This window comes from Dipteris shenzhenensis, chromosome 20, assembly GCF_047967505.1.
Source record: "Dipteris shenzhenensis isolate YYH24624 ecotype China chromosome 20, Dip_SZ_1.0, whole genome shotgun sequence".
Taxonomy (NCBI): Eukaryota; Viridiplantae; Streptophyta; class Polypodiopsida; order Gleicheniales; family Dipteridaceae; genus Dipteris; species Dipteris shenzhenensis.
In genome coordinates this window covers 51,902,517-51,915,986 of record NC_141615.1, presented here as the reverse complement: position 1 = coordinate 51,915,986, position 13,470 = coordinate 51,902,517, and positions in this window count along the sequence as shown.

Here is a 13,470-nt window from a genome sequence, read left to right as displayed (position 1 = left end):
TTAAAATGAGTTTCACTTTCATTTTTAATTTACTAGTTTAATTTAGACTATAATGCATTTTGTTTTGGAATATAAAAAGTATAATTTTAATTTTATTACATTTTAAATTAAAATTTTAAAAGTAGTTTAACTTACATTCGTTATTATTACTTTAATTTATTTCTTTTTAGGGAGAATTAATATATTCTTCTAGGTAAATATTAAATTTTTAATTTTAAGTCTTGTTTTCTTTATTTTACGTTATTTTTTCATAAACTTTAAGTTAAACTACTTTATAGTTTTTATTATTTAAATTCAAATTTATTAAGATTTTAACTTCTTATTAATGTGAATGTAGGTAAATATTAAATTTTTAATTTTAAGTCTTGTTTTCTTTATTTTACGTTATTTTTTCATAAACTTTAAGTTAAACTACTTTATAGTTTTTATTATTTAAATTCAAATTTATTAAGATTTTAACTTCTTATTAATGTGAATGTTCAATTCTTATGAGTTGTAAGTAAATTAGTTTTTGAAAATATAAATTTTATCTTTTTTTAAATGAGAAGGGGAAGGGAGAGAGAGAGAAACGGGGGGCCGCTGCCGCGGCAGCGAGAGAGAATAGGGGGGGAGAGAGAGAGAAAGGGGTGGGAGGATGGGAGTGGGAGAGGGAGTGGGAATGGGGAAGGTGAAAGAATGGATGTGGGCGTAGGAGTGAGAATGGGGAAGGTGGGGTGGGAGGATGGGGGCAGCAGCGAGAGAGAAGGGGGGGGAGAGAAGGGGGGGGAGAGAGAGAGAAAGGGGTGTGAGTCTAAAAAAGATAAAATAATGGAAAATAGATTATTTTTTGCTTTTAATTCGCAACCTAAGGATATTAAAAAGAACAATGGAAAAGAAATTATTTCTTGCTTTTCTTCGCTTCGACGGTTGGTGTAGTCTAGATTAGCATAGATTAGTTTGTCCTTAGAGGAGAGAACTCCAAAAAAACCAATCAAAGCCATGCTCAAAATTTCCCGACTAGTTCCTAATCGGAGTCAGTCCATTCGTTCATATTCGGTTTCACAGTCACAACAACCCTACCATTTAAGCAACGATTAAGGTTTTTAAACTTTCAAGATGATTGAAAGTTGTATCAGTGGACATGACAGATTACAGTTGTGGAAGTTGACAAAGCATTTTACACTTATATCAGTTGCGGGAGTTGACAGAGCATTTTGCACTTATATATGACAAACTTCAAATTTGTACTCAGAGATCATTGTAAATCCTTATTTTTTTTCACATTTATGCTCTAAGCCTTGTAAAGCCTTTTAGGCTATTCCCAAAGCATTTATGCTCTAAGCCTTGTAAAGCCTTTTAGGCTATTCCCAAAGCATTTATGCTCTAAGCCTTGTAAAGCCTTTTAGGCTATTCCCAAAGCATGAAATTGATACTTATATGATTGGGAAGAATAAAAACTTGAGGTGTATTAATGGGACTCATTGTACTTTTGATTTTTCAAAGTAATTGTAGTTTGTCAAAGTACTTAAAATTTGTGTTGTGCTTGAATACAGGATGGATCTTGAGGCTACAGCATTTGTCAATGGTATGACACTGAAATACAATGGAAGAATTTATGCCCCAAAGGACTTCACAAACTGGACAGTTGTTGACACAACAAAGAAAGCATGGTTCTTGGTCTTAAGTAAAGGAAATCTCATTCTAGTGATGACAAAGAGAGAGTTGGAGAAAGATGAGTGCGCATCAAATGTATCTTTCTCAAAGAGCAATTTGATTCAAGGGGGCACCTTAGTAGGAATAAAAATTGAAAAAGACAGCAGTACAATGATGATTTACACAAAGTCAAGAATGAGCAACAGATCGTTTCTTCTTTCTAAGAAAGATGCAATGCACTTTGTGATGCCGCCGCCAAAAACACCTAGATTTCCTGAATTGGTTCCTGCATTGGAGATCCTTCAACATGTGTGGGAGGAATTTCCCATTGAGGAAGCAAGAAAAATGCAGTCAAAGATTATCCTTGAATACTTTCAGGGTGTCATCCAACAAGGTTCAACTTCATTGGAGGGACCTAAGGTGCAAGAATCCACACATGAGAAAGAAAGTGATGAGACACGCCATGTAGACCTGGTTCATGGTAATACAAATGAGAGAGGAAGTGGAGTGGATGAGACAGAACACATTGTAGCAATGGATGAGGGTCTTGTACACGTGGATGCTTACAAGGGATCTACATCTGAGACAGGAATTGAATTGGTGGAGACCGGACATGCACATGCATCTCAGACAGAAATTGAATTGAGTGAGACACGACATGCATCAGATAAGACAGGACATGCACACACATCTCTTGTTCATGGTATTACTCACTTAGATGGTGTAACTCATGAAGTTGATGGAATAACAGAACAAGTGAAGCCCTTAAGTATACCTGAAGTTGAGGCAATAGAAGAAGAAGTAGGGCGATCTAAAGCAGTTCACATTGAGCCCCTAAAAAATAAACCTCGACGTCAAATGCAAAAGGCAAGTACTTCACGAGCTACAGTTCCAAGTCCTATAACTGGAAAAAGAGGTCGTTCATATACAAAGAAAGGGCAAAGAAGAGAAGAGAAAGAACATGAAGAGGATGCGGAGGGTCTTGAAATGGAGTCAGATCTAGAAGCAGAAATGTTATCAATGAAGAACCTAAATCTTCGCTTGAATGAGGCTGTGACAGATGAGGATCCAGGATATATATGGGGCCAGAAGACTCAAGTTATACATGCTTCAACAGTGGTCAAAGCAAGTGTCTTCACCAACAGCAGGACCTTAGATACAGCCTATGCTGAAAAGATTTTTCAGGCTTTGATTGATGGAAAAAAACCAGTTGTTTCTAATTTGGTACTCCGTCCAAGAACATTTTGGCCAGTCATGGGAGATTATAGTCAATCCATCAATTTCTCTCAGCCTATAGATTTTGAGATGCAATTCACTAAGTTCCTCGGAAAACAAGTTCCCTCACTTCAAGAAGGACAGAGTTCAGTGAATGATCCAGAACGACATATAAGGGATGCCAAGAGAAATTTCTTAGCTCATTGTACATTTGAGGCAATAGATGGTCAGCACTATGCCTATGCTTGTAATGAGCACTCTAGAGATGCATACAAGAAAGGAGAAATTACTTATCAAACCTTCGCGAGTGTGCCTCAATTTCACTACTATTCTGCATGCATCTGTATCTTCAAGAACGAGAAAAAATATTTGATTGAGTCGGAAAGACTTAATCATGACATTTATGCACTACGAAAAATCACCTCCACTTCAGAGATGTTGCTCAAAGCTAGGACCATATGGAAAACTTTTAATTCTCCTTTGACCACTCTCAAAAGAATTGCAACTAAAGTGGAAGCGGATAATCTTGTTGACTTCTACACATGCTTGAGTGCCATTGTACCAAGGGGAAAGCAGGAAAGAGCCGAGGTGATTACAAGCTTCAAGACAGTAAGGGATAGGTATCAAGACTACACAAGCATACTTTTCCATAGTGATGAAGTTTTTCATCAGTTCAAAGACGTGTGTCTTGCATGTGAGAAAGGAGATGTTACATATGAGGCTCCATCATTGATTAAAGAGAAGGCAAAGAAGATTGAGAAAAAAGAGATGACAGCTCGGATGTGGAGGCCTTTAAGAAACCTACCGGACAAATACGCAAGTCTTGCTGCAGAGAAATTAATGTCCAAAGAATGGTTTTTTGGCAAAAAGGATAAAGATCATTGCATGGAAGATTGCATCATCCAATAGGTCAAGCGTGATGCAGTAAAGAGTGCAATTGAATATTTATTAGGAGAAAAAAATATTCCAATTAGCCAATGTAAAATTGATCATAACATTGTGAGGCAGATGGCATCAGCTTTACCGTCAGCTAAACAGAAGGCTTGGGCGCATAAATGGGTGAAGGTAGAAGATGATGGATCTGAAATTACTCCCTCTATGAGAAGTGACATTCCGGAAAATGTGTATGCATATGCACAAAAAGTCATCAATAACCACACTCTCAGAAAAGAAAAAACTTTGAACAAGGGCTTTTATTTCATACATGAAATCATTTCAGAGTCTGGAAAGAGTGTTGAGTGCAAGGGATTTCATTGAGTGATTTTTTGTCCGACGACACTGCTTGGGAGAGACCTCAGCTTTTCTTTGTCTATGAAATATCACCGGATGACATCCGTCAACTCCTTGACAGAATATTACATACCACCATTGGTAGGGTGGGACAATGTAATATAGTCATATTTGCTGATAAAGATGACAAGGAACAAATGTCTGCTACCCTAGAAAAACAATATGGCAATGAGCTCAAGATTTACAATGGGATATACTCAAGAAAAAGGGACAAGAGAGAATGCGGTCTCAAGATACAAAGTCTAGAAACCTTTTTCTTGTGCATGAAGAGCCCTTACAATGATCGCTCCTTACAAAACAATATAAGAGGGAATGCAAAGAGATTGCAACTACTGCTGGAAGAGCATGAAGCTCCAAGTCCCCTCCATCGCAACACAAATCACTATGAAAGGCCAGCAAAAAGTGCTGATCTTTTAATTAGTATGATGGAATTTTTGCTACCGTCCAGATGGGCGTCCGGATGGGAAGTCACATTGTGCCGAATAGGACATCTGTTTGAAGCTCTTATCAGAAAAGGACACAATGTAAATATTATTGAGAGCCCTGCTTGCTTGGAATACCTTGATACCGTGGCTTCTCTCACAATAAAGTTTGATAAGAAAGGTCCGATCTCACATGAAGAGGATGACATAGAGCAGATCATGTATGATGAGAGCAAGAAAGATGATGAAAATGATCAAAGCTCTGGATATAATAGTGAGGACACCAGCGATAGCAAGGAAGCAGAAGAAGATGGATATGACACTGACCTTGCCTCTGAAGGTTACATAAAAAGACCACGAAGATATGTAGAGGTATGAAGACTTATGTTTAATTTTCTTTATTCATTTAAAGGTCTTTTTAAATTTATAATTAATTTAAAATTTTGAATCTCATAATTATTTTATCCTTTTATAGGAGAAGGGAGAGGAGGAGGATGAGGAGGACATAGTTGGAGTAGAGAATATAGAAAGCTCATCTCAAGAAAGCAAAGCTGCTCTGGCTATCCGTCGGATGACTCTAGAAAATAATCATACATTGCAGCAAATGGAGAAGTCATTTCAAGTTAGGTTTCAAGTTCGAGAACAACCTCTTACTTTTATATTCGATGAAGAGGACATTTCAATCCTCATAAACTTCAAGAAAGAGGTCAATGACAAGGTTATAATAGCCATCCTCAGGTTTGACACAAACTTTTTACTGACTTTATGCTTTTGTATTTCCATTGGATCAAATGAACTAATATTCTTTTCTTTTTATTGCAGTATGGTTTTACAACAGCTTCCGCTATATATACAAAGATGTGCATATATGGTCGATCCTCTTGTTTCTAGTGTACTTAGCAATAAGCAGAAGACCATAGATGATGTTTTTAAGTGGTTGCAACCTATTGATTTGACTGCGGCACGAGTTATCTTTACCGCATATCACGAGGAGTGAGTATCAATCCCTACCTAGCTTATCTCTTACATTGTGGAGGATAATATCAAATAATAATTATTCTTAATTGATAATGCAGCTTGCATTGGAGCTTGGTAATTGTGGACATCTTAGCCAAGCAATGCTTCTTTGTCAATTCAATAGCATTTATCCATGGCAGTGTGTCAGAGTAAGTATAACCTACTTGTGTCATAATTATGTCAATGAGATGCATCCTATGCAATGCGCACATTCATTTATGTTTTCTATTTTGATGTGTAGATCTGCTCGAAAGTTGGTAAGTGCTATAGATGCACTTATGCAAATGGAGGGTGACTTGGAAGATCAAATAGAGTATGTAACATGCCCTGCAGGGAAGCAGAATGATGACCACAGTTGTGGGTGGAGAGTTGGATATAACTGCTTTTTGCTCCTTGCTCAAATTTTTAATTTGAGAGGCGGTGAAACCTCATTGTCCACATATACAGACTTGCATCTATATGCATTTATGTCGTCTATCATTAAGGCATTTATTGATAACGTGGTGGAGCATCTAGAGGAAACATTGGTTGCTACGCCCATAAGTTGTCCTGATGTAACCGCTGTATTGGACGAAATGGGGAGCTCTTCTGAGGTTAAGGTCATCATTAGCAAGCAACCTCGTGTTTTGACTTTTGGTAGCGAGGAAGTTACAATCCTCTCCGACCCTTTGAAAGAGGCTAATGACAAAGTCATGATGGCCATCCTCAGGTTTGATATGAACATCTCTTGACTTGATACTTCAATCATTTGATTCAATTTGCTTCTAACATTTGTTTATTTATTGCTGCAGTACAGTTATATCTCATTTTCCTAGAACAGTATAGAATCGCGTCTGTATGCTCGATTCTCTTCTTTCAGCTGTACTTAGTGATACCAAGAAGACAGTAGATGATGTTTGTTCAATTCTACAACCTTTAGACTTAGATGGCATACTACTTGTCTTTATGCCATACTATGAGAAGTAAGTATGGTCTCAATCTTTCTTTTACTCTCTTATTTATAATATTGTGTCAATTAATACTTAATATTGTGATAAATCTTATCGCTCTTTATTGGTGATGTAGTTCACATTGGAGCCTGATAGTATGGGACCTTGATGACAACCATTGTTGGTTTGTCATCTCAATTACAGGCTTTCACGGGGTGTTCAGGTAAGTGTTCTTTTATCATATCATTATGAACATGCATCTTACTATTTACTACACAAATTCACTTTGTCATATGTCATGATGGACAGGTCTGCAAACAAGTTAGTTTCTGCGATTATGAAAATCAGGGAGCATCAAGACCAACCAAATTTCCAGACACGCCTCGCAGTGGAGCAAAAAGACATGTTTAGTAGTGGGTGGAGAATTGCCTACAACTTCATGTTGTATCTCAATGAAATTTTTGAACATGTCTCCATAGAAGCATATACCAAGCTCGAGCTACAAGATTTTGTGGCTAAGACTGTTCACTATCTAACTGCTATCATTGGGAAACAACATGATGGACTCAATGAAGAACCTGAGGGAGCCAAAGAAAAAGAAGAGACAATTCAGTCTCCTTCTGTATCATAGCCTCAAGTAGAAGCATTACAGTCTACACTTGAATTAGAGACTCAATGCATTCTTCCTACACAAGAAGTGGAGACTCAATGTGCATCTATAACATCACATCTTTAAAGGAGGAAGAGATTAAGTCTATCCCGATTGCACCAGAAGTAGAATCTCAATGTACACCATCCACACAAGTAGAGACTCAATGTACTCTTAGAGAATCACAGCCTCAAGAGGACTCATCAGACTCTATTCAGTTGTAAAACATGTAGAAAGAAACATGAGTCCTTGAAGATGTTTATCTTGTTTGTATTGATTAATGATAGTGTTTTTAAAACTTATGTTAAATGTTGCAATACATTAGGATATTTTATGATATTTATTCATTACAATACATTAGGTTTTACTTTTTTGAAAGTCTAATTTATTATGTACAATAAATATCTTATGATGAGAATCTAATAATTATATCATTCTTATGTTCCATCACTTTATTTTATAGATTTCAATGTACTCAAAATCTATCATTTATTATGTATAGCAAGTCTAACTTATATTATATTAAAAGAATTCATTCTTATGTTCCATCACTTTATTTTATAGATTTCAATGTACTCAAAATCTATCATTTATTATGTACAGCAAGTCTAACTTATATTATATTAAAAGAATATCTCATGATGAGATTCTAATAATTACTAACTTATATTATATTAAAAGAATATCTCATGATGAGATTCTATTAATTATATCATTCTTGTGTTCCATCATTTTACTTTATAGATTTCAATGTACTATCACTATCTTATATGTCTCAAATGTCTCCCATTACGGTCTTGCATCCCATCATTTTATTTTATAATGTCTCGCATTACGATCTTGCATCTAGTCATCTCGCATTACAGTCTTGCATCTGTAGTTCTATAAATTCCGTAGTAGTCGTTCATCTTCTATATCTCACCCGCAGATCTCACCCGCAGCAGACACTTCTTCCACTTTGCTCTTCTTACCTTACTCCTCTCCTCAAGCTTGCTCCTTCCTCTCCTCAAGCTTGCTCCTTCCATCTTGCCCACAGCCTTGCCTCCTCTTCTCAAGCATACTCCTTTCATCTTGCCTTACCTCCTCTAGTTACCTTCCTCACCTCGTTCGTCTTCTATATCTTTCCTCACTCTCGTTACCTTCCTCACCTCGTTCGTCTTCTATATCTCACCTGCAGCAAAAACTTCTTCCACTTTACTCTTCTTACCTTACTCCTCTCCACACTTCTTCCACTTTACTCTTCTTACCTTACTCCTCTCCTCAAGCTTGCTCCTTCCATCTTGCCCGCAACCTTACCTCCTCTTCTCAAGCATACTCCTTTCATCTTGCAGCCATTATGGATCTTTTTAAGGTAATCGATTCTGTCGAGCAAGCCATTAGCAGCCTCAAAGAATGGATTGCCGAGAACCAAGGAAAGAGAGAGGAGAGAAAGCAAAATCCAACTCCATTAACCCAGTACGAGAAGGATGACTTTGCTTGTTAGAAGGGCTTAGAGAAGGAAGAGGAAAGAAAAATAAGTATGGCTACTACTGAAATAGATAAATTGCAGTCATATAGGAGAGAGTTGATAGACTTTCAAAGTGAGATATCTTCGCGTGTGGCTCGTTATGGAAGATTTTCCCCCGAGGAAGTGCAAGCCATTCAGAACAAACAAAGTGTTATGCAGGAGAAAATTCATCAATCCTTACTTCTCTTCTATAATTTTAACTACATCGATGAGGAAGAGATGAGCTCAGCTCTTGAATGGGTTGAGTTCAGGCTAAGGACTTGAAAATAGAAAATTCATCAAATTGAATGGCTGTAGTCTTGAAAATCTCAGGCTTTACTTTTGAAGGTGTTTACTAACACCATTAAATATTAAGAGAGTTTACAACAACCGAATCTTATTTTTTCATGTAACTTAAGTAGTCTTGAAAATCTCAGGCTTAACTTTTGAAGGTGTTTATTAACACCATTAAATATTAAGAGAGTTTACAACAACCGAATCTTATTTTTTCATGTAACTTATGTAGGCTACATTAAATTTTATAATTTTAGTTTCATGTCCTTAAAAAATATATTAAAAAATGCTTGTTTTTATGTTTTTATATGTGCTTTGAAGATTGGGTTTTTCTTAAATTTTATCTGAAAACTAGTCCAAAAGTATATGTAAAAATGAATTTGTACATTGACAAGTCCAAAATTAATGAAATAAGTGTTTATTGAAGATATCGGTCTTGACAATATTATTCAGCTGATTACTGATAATGCTAAGAATTGTCGGAAGGCTGGAAAAATTATAAATCGCAGATATCGACGTATTTGGGCATCACCATGCTCATGCCACTGTCTGGACCTAGTCTTAGAGGATTGGTACAAAACACCTGAGACAAACTTCTTCAAAGTTGCTGTGGATGAGGCTCAAAAGGTCGTGCTGTACTTTCTTAACCATGAGCGACTACTAGGCATATTCAAGAATCATCCGCCTGCGAATCACCCGCTAGAGCTTCTAAAGCTAGTTGAAATGCATTTTGGCACAAACTATATAATGATGGATCGGTTGTTAAAGCAACAGGCTCTTGTAACTGAGACGCTATTCAGCATAGAAGCCATAGAGTGGATAGCCGAGGCACACCTCAGGGGGGTCACTATGTATAAACCCTCTATATCATGTGCGTTCAAGGCCTATTTGTAAAATCCCTTATCTGTAAAAAAAATCTTAATAAAAAGTACCCTTTTTCTATACAAATCTATAATTTTTTCCCAAAATTACTTTGAATATTCCCTTATCTAGATTAATTTTTGTAAAATTTAGTTGAACTCACGTGATAGGGTTACAGATGATGAGTGAACCCCCCAAGAGGCATGCTCAAACAACTCTCATAACGAATTTGGAGACCTAAAGGTGTTGGTTAATAAGCCAGCATTTTGGAAGAGGGTATTCTATGCAGTGGAAGCTATGAAGCCAATTTGGTTTGCAATCCATAGGTCGGATGTGAAAGGGCCAAGCATGGGAAGTGCTTATATGGCATGGTGGACTACTGAGGTGAGAAGAAGGTGGATATAGCATGACTAAACGAACCGCATTGCAAAAGATGGTGCGAAAACGATGGAATCAAGCTCACAACTCTTTGCACTATGCTGCCCATATATTAGATTTGCAATGGTGGGAATATCATGCAAAGACTGATGTACAGATAATACAATCATGGCATGATCTTCTTGGATGTTTCTTTGAGGAAAGGACAGAGTATGCCTCTATTGTTAGGGAATCTTTAAGTTTTCGAAATAGATAAGGAGTAGATAAGGACTATTTGCCTGTCCAATAATCAAAGAATTAGCAAAAGATATGCTAGCATGGAGATGGTGGGAAGAGTGTGGAGCATCCACACCTCATTTGCAAGCCTTGGCCATGAAGGTGTTGTCGCAACCCCCTATACTGACACACCTTGAACTAAATTCTAGTGACTCAGAAGAAGAGATGTTGGTGTGATATATGGTTGTGTCTTATAAATATTGCAATTGCAATTCTTTTAACATGCAATCCTTTTGAAATGTAATTCTTTTAAAATGAGAGACTTTTAAATGCAATCCTTTTGAAATGCAATTTATTTAAAATGAGAGACTTTTAAATGTAATTCTTTTAAAATGCAATAATAATATAGTCCACTTCAAATACAATTCTTTCATGTTGCAAACCTTTTAAAATGCAATTTTCTTAAAATGCAATTTATTTTATATGCAATTTAATTGACATGCAAAAGATGGTGCTGATGGTGGCTGGAGCAATGGAAGACTAGCTTTTAATGAAATTATAAATCTTTCCAAGCACACTTTGTAGAGGGAGTGTAAACCCCATCAAAGTGTTTGTGAAAGATTTATAATTTCAATGATGGCTAATCTATGATAATTTTCATTTCACCAAACATGACAATTTATAGTAGTCCAAACATGCCAATTTTCACATCAACAAACATAATAACGGCTTGTCATCATATTATAAAAGTTTACGTTTTAAGCCACAATTGATAGGAGCTAGATAGGAGAAAAGTATACATGTGTTCAGTTTGCCAAATTTCAAAATAATTAAAAAGACACACAAAAATAATAATCAGGATCAAATAAAATCAAAACATGCTAAAGACTAGCCATCGTATTAACTCCAAACAGCACTAACAAAATTGGTATATGTCATTGCAATATGGCAATACAATATATGGGTGCTATAATCTCTACAACCAAGGATCTGCTAAAAATGTTGCTCCGATGCCAAGAACATCGTGCAATTGCTTGGCTTGGGTAGCATTACAAGTTAGGCAAGCACTCCTGACCTTCAACGTATTTGCTAGGCATACCGGGTGAAATCAATATGACATGATAGCACATAATATCCAGTCATCATATCAAAATGATCTTCGCATATTGGACATAAAGGCCCATCATTCAGAAAGGTGATACACGACAGAAAGTTGGATGATTTTTAGGCTATGTTGGAGGGCGGCTTGTACATCTCGCACTTGATGAGAATACTCAGCTAGAGATGTGGCTTTGCTCCTTGTAGGAATTTTTGAGGTCTTACCTTTGATTGGCTTGTTGGAGCATGGCATTTAGGCGATTAACTTCAGCTTGCAGTAGGCGCCGCTCGTTCTCGCTCATCACCCGCCGATACTCAGACATAGCATCACACACAATGATGCTCGAAAAAGTGAGATCTTCCCGCGCAGCACTTTGTGTCGTAGCATGTGGACCCTCAACACCGTCACCCCCCTCTATGCCTTCATCTTCTATCACATCACGCACGTTCATAAATATTCCAAAGGTCGTCACAGAAACTACACAAATGCACAATATGGCTAATGAGTACACTATGTATGATATAGCAACTATGATAATTAACATGTAACAAAATGGCATGTACTTCACTTACCTGAAGTTAGAGGCTTCCCACGTTAGCAAGTGGTGTTGCAATGATGGGGACAATGGTGGTGCCGGCTGATTGTGGTTGCACTGGCCTTTTGCCGCATGTCCTAGGTTTGTCAGCAAAGTCTATAGGCACGTCCAAAACAAACTTTGCATATAACATCTTTGCAAAGTAAAGTGGCATGGCCCCGCTATGAGGCTTATCAGATTTGATGATGCAATGAATGTAGTATGCATTCTCTCTCATAGCGGGGTGGTGATAATTCTTGATGGGCCATCATCCATGTGTGGCATCGGCGCAATCCCATACTACTACAATGTCATGATTTGAGACCACTACGTTGATGCGGTTGTACTTCCAACCATTCGGATCATGGAAGACACTTGCATTGGAAATTGCGCGTGCCTCATCTCTTTTCGTGTTGGTAGGAGGGTAGCATCAGCCACATCCATTATGTGCTTCATGGCTTGCTTTCCCCTCACATTTGGATCCTGAGATGCATATGCAACTTGAGATGATCGTTGTAACACAGATGCCATGGTGAGTGAGAGAGCAAGAGAAGATCTAACAAGCATGTGAAATCGAGTGAGTGACGTGTTATTGAAACATGTTTATCCAACTAACAGGAGTGTGGATTGTTGACCACGATCGATTAAATTGTACATATGAAAAGGGAAAACCCTAACAAATTGTTACATTTGTTCCAAAGATACACATGGTCCTAATTTTTAAATCCACATTTACATTTTTCAAAGACATTACAACTTTGGCAATCACAGTGTGATCATATGGGTCAAGCTCAAAAAAGATGTAAATTATATTCAACAACATGTCTTCATTTCCTCAATGGGTCGCATTGCCACATCCTTGTTTACATTGAAACTATGCATTTTTGTTAAAATTGGTTCCATGGAAGGTCGCTCCTTTGGATTCAATCTTGCATAGTGCATTCCCACAATCACCAAGAGCTTGATTGCAACGTGTCCCTTCACAGAGTTGTCACTAAGAGTGTCTACAGCATCTATGAAAAAGTTGGCAATTTCCCTAAATAGCCATCTTGCAATGGCAAAGCAATCTAACTCTGGTGCCCATGCACCCCTTGAGATTTTCTCGTGTAGTTGTACTGGCATATAATTCCCGTGCTAACCATAGGAATGCCCTAGGAGGAGCAAAAGCTGGGTTTTGCGAATATCGACTTTCGGTCCAGTGGAGGCTTCTTCCCCAATCAATAATCCCAACTCAGACAAAAATTTCATCCGTCATGAAGTCCAACATGTAGTTGGTTGCTTTTGTTCATGAACTCTTTCAAACCACTGGCAATAGCAGTAGCAATGGACAATCCATGATGACAAAATATCTTGCTCACAACCTAGTGAGTGGAGAGTTCCAGTCAAAGCGAGGTTCTTCTCTGGGATG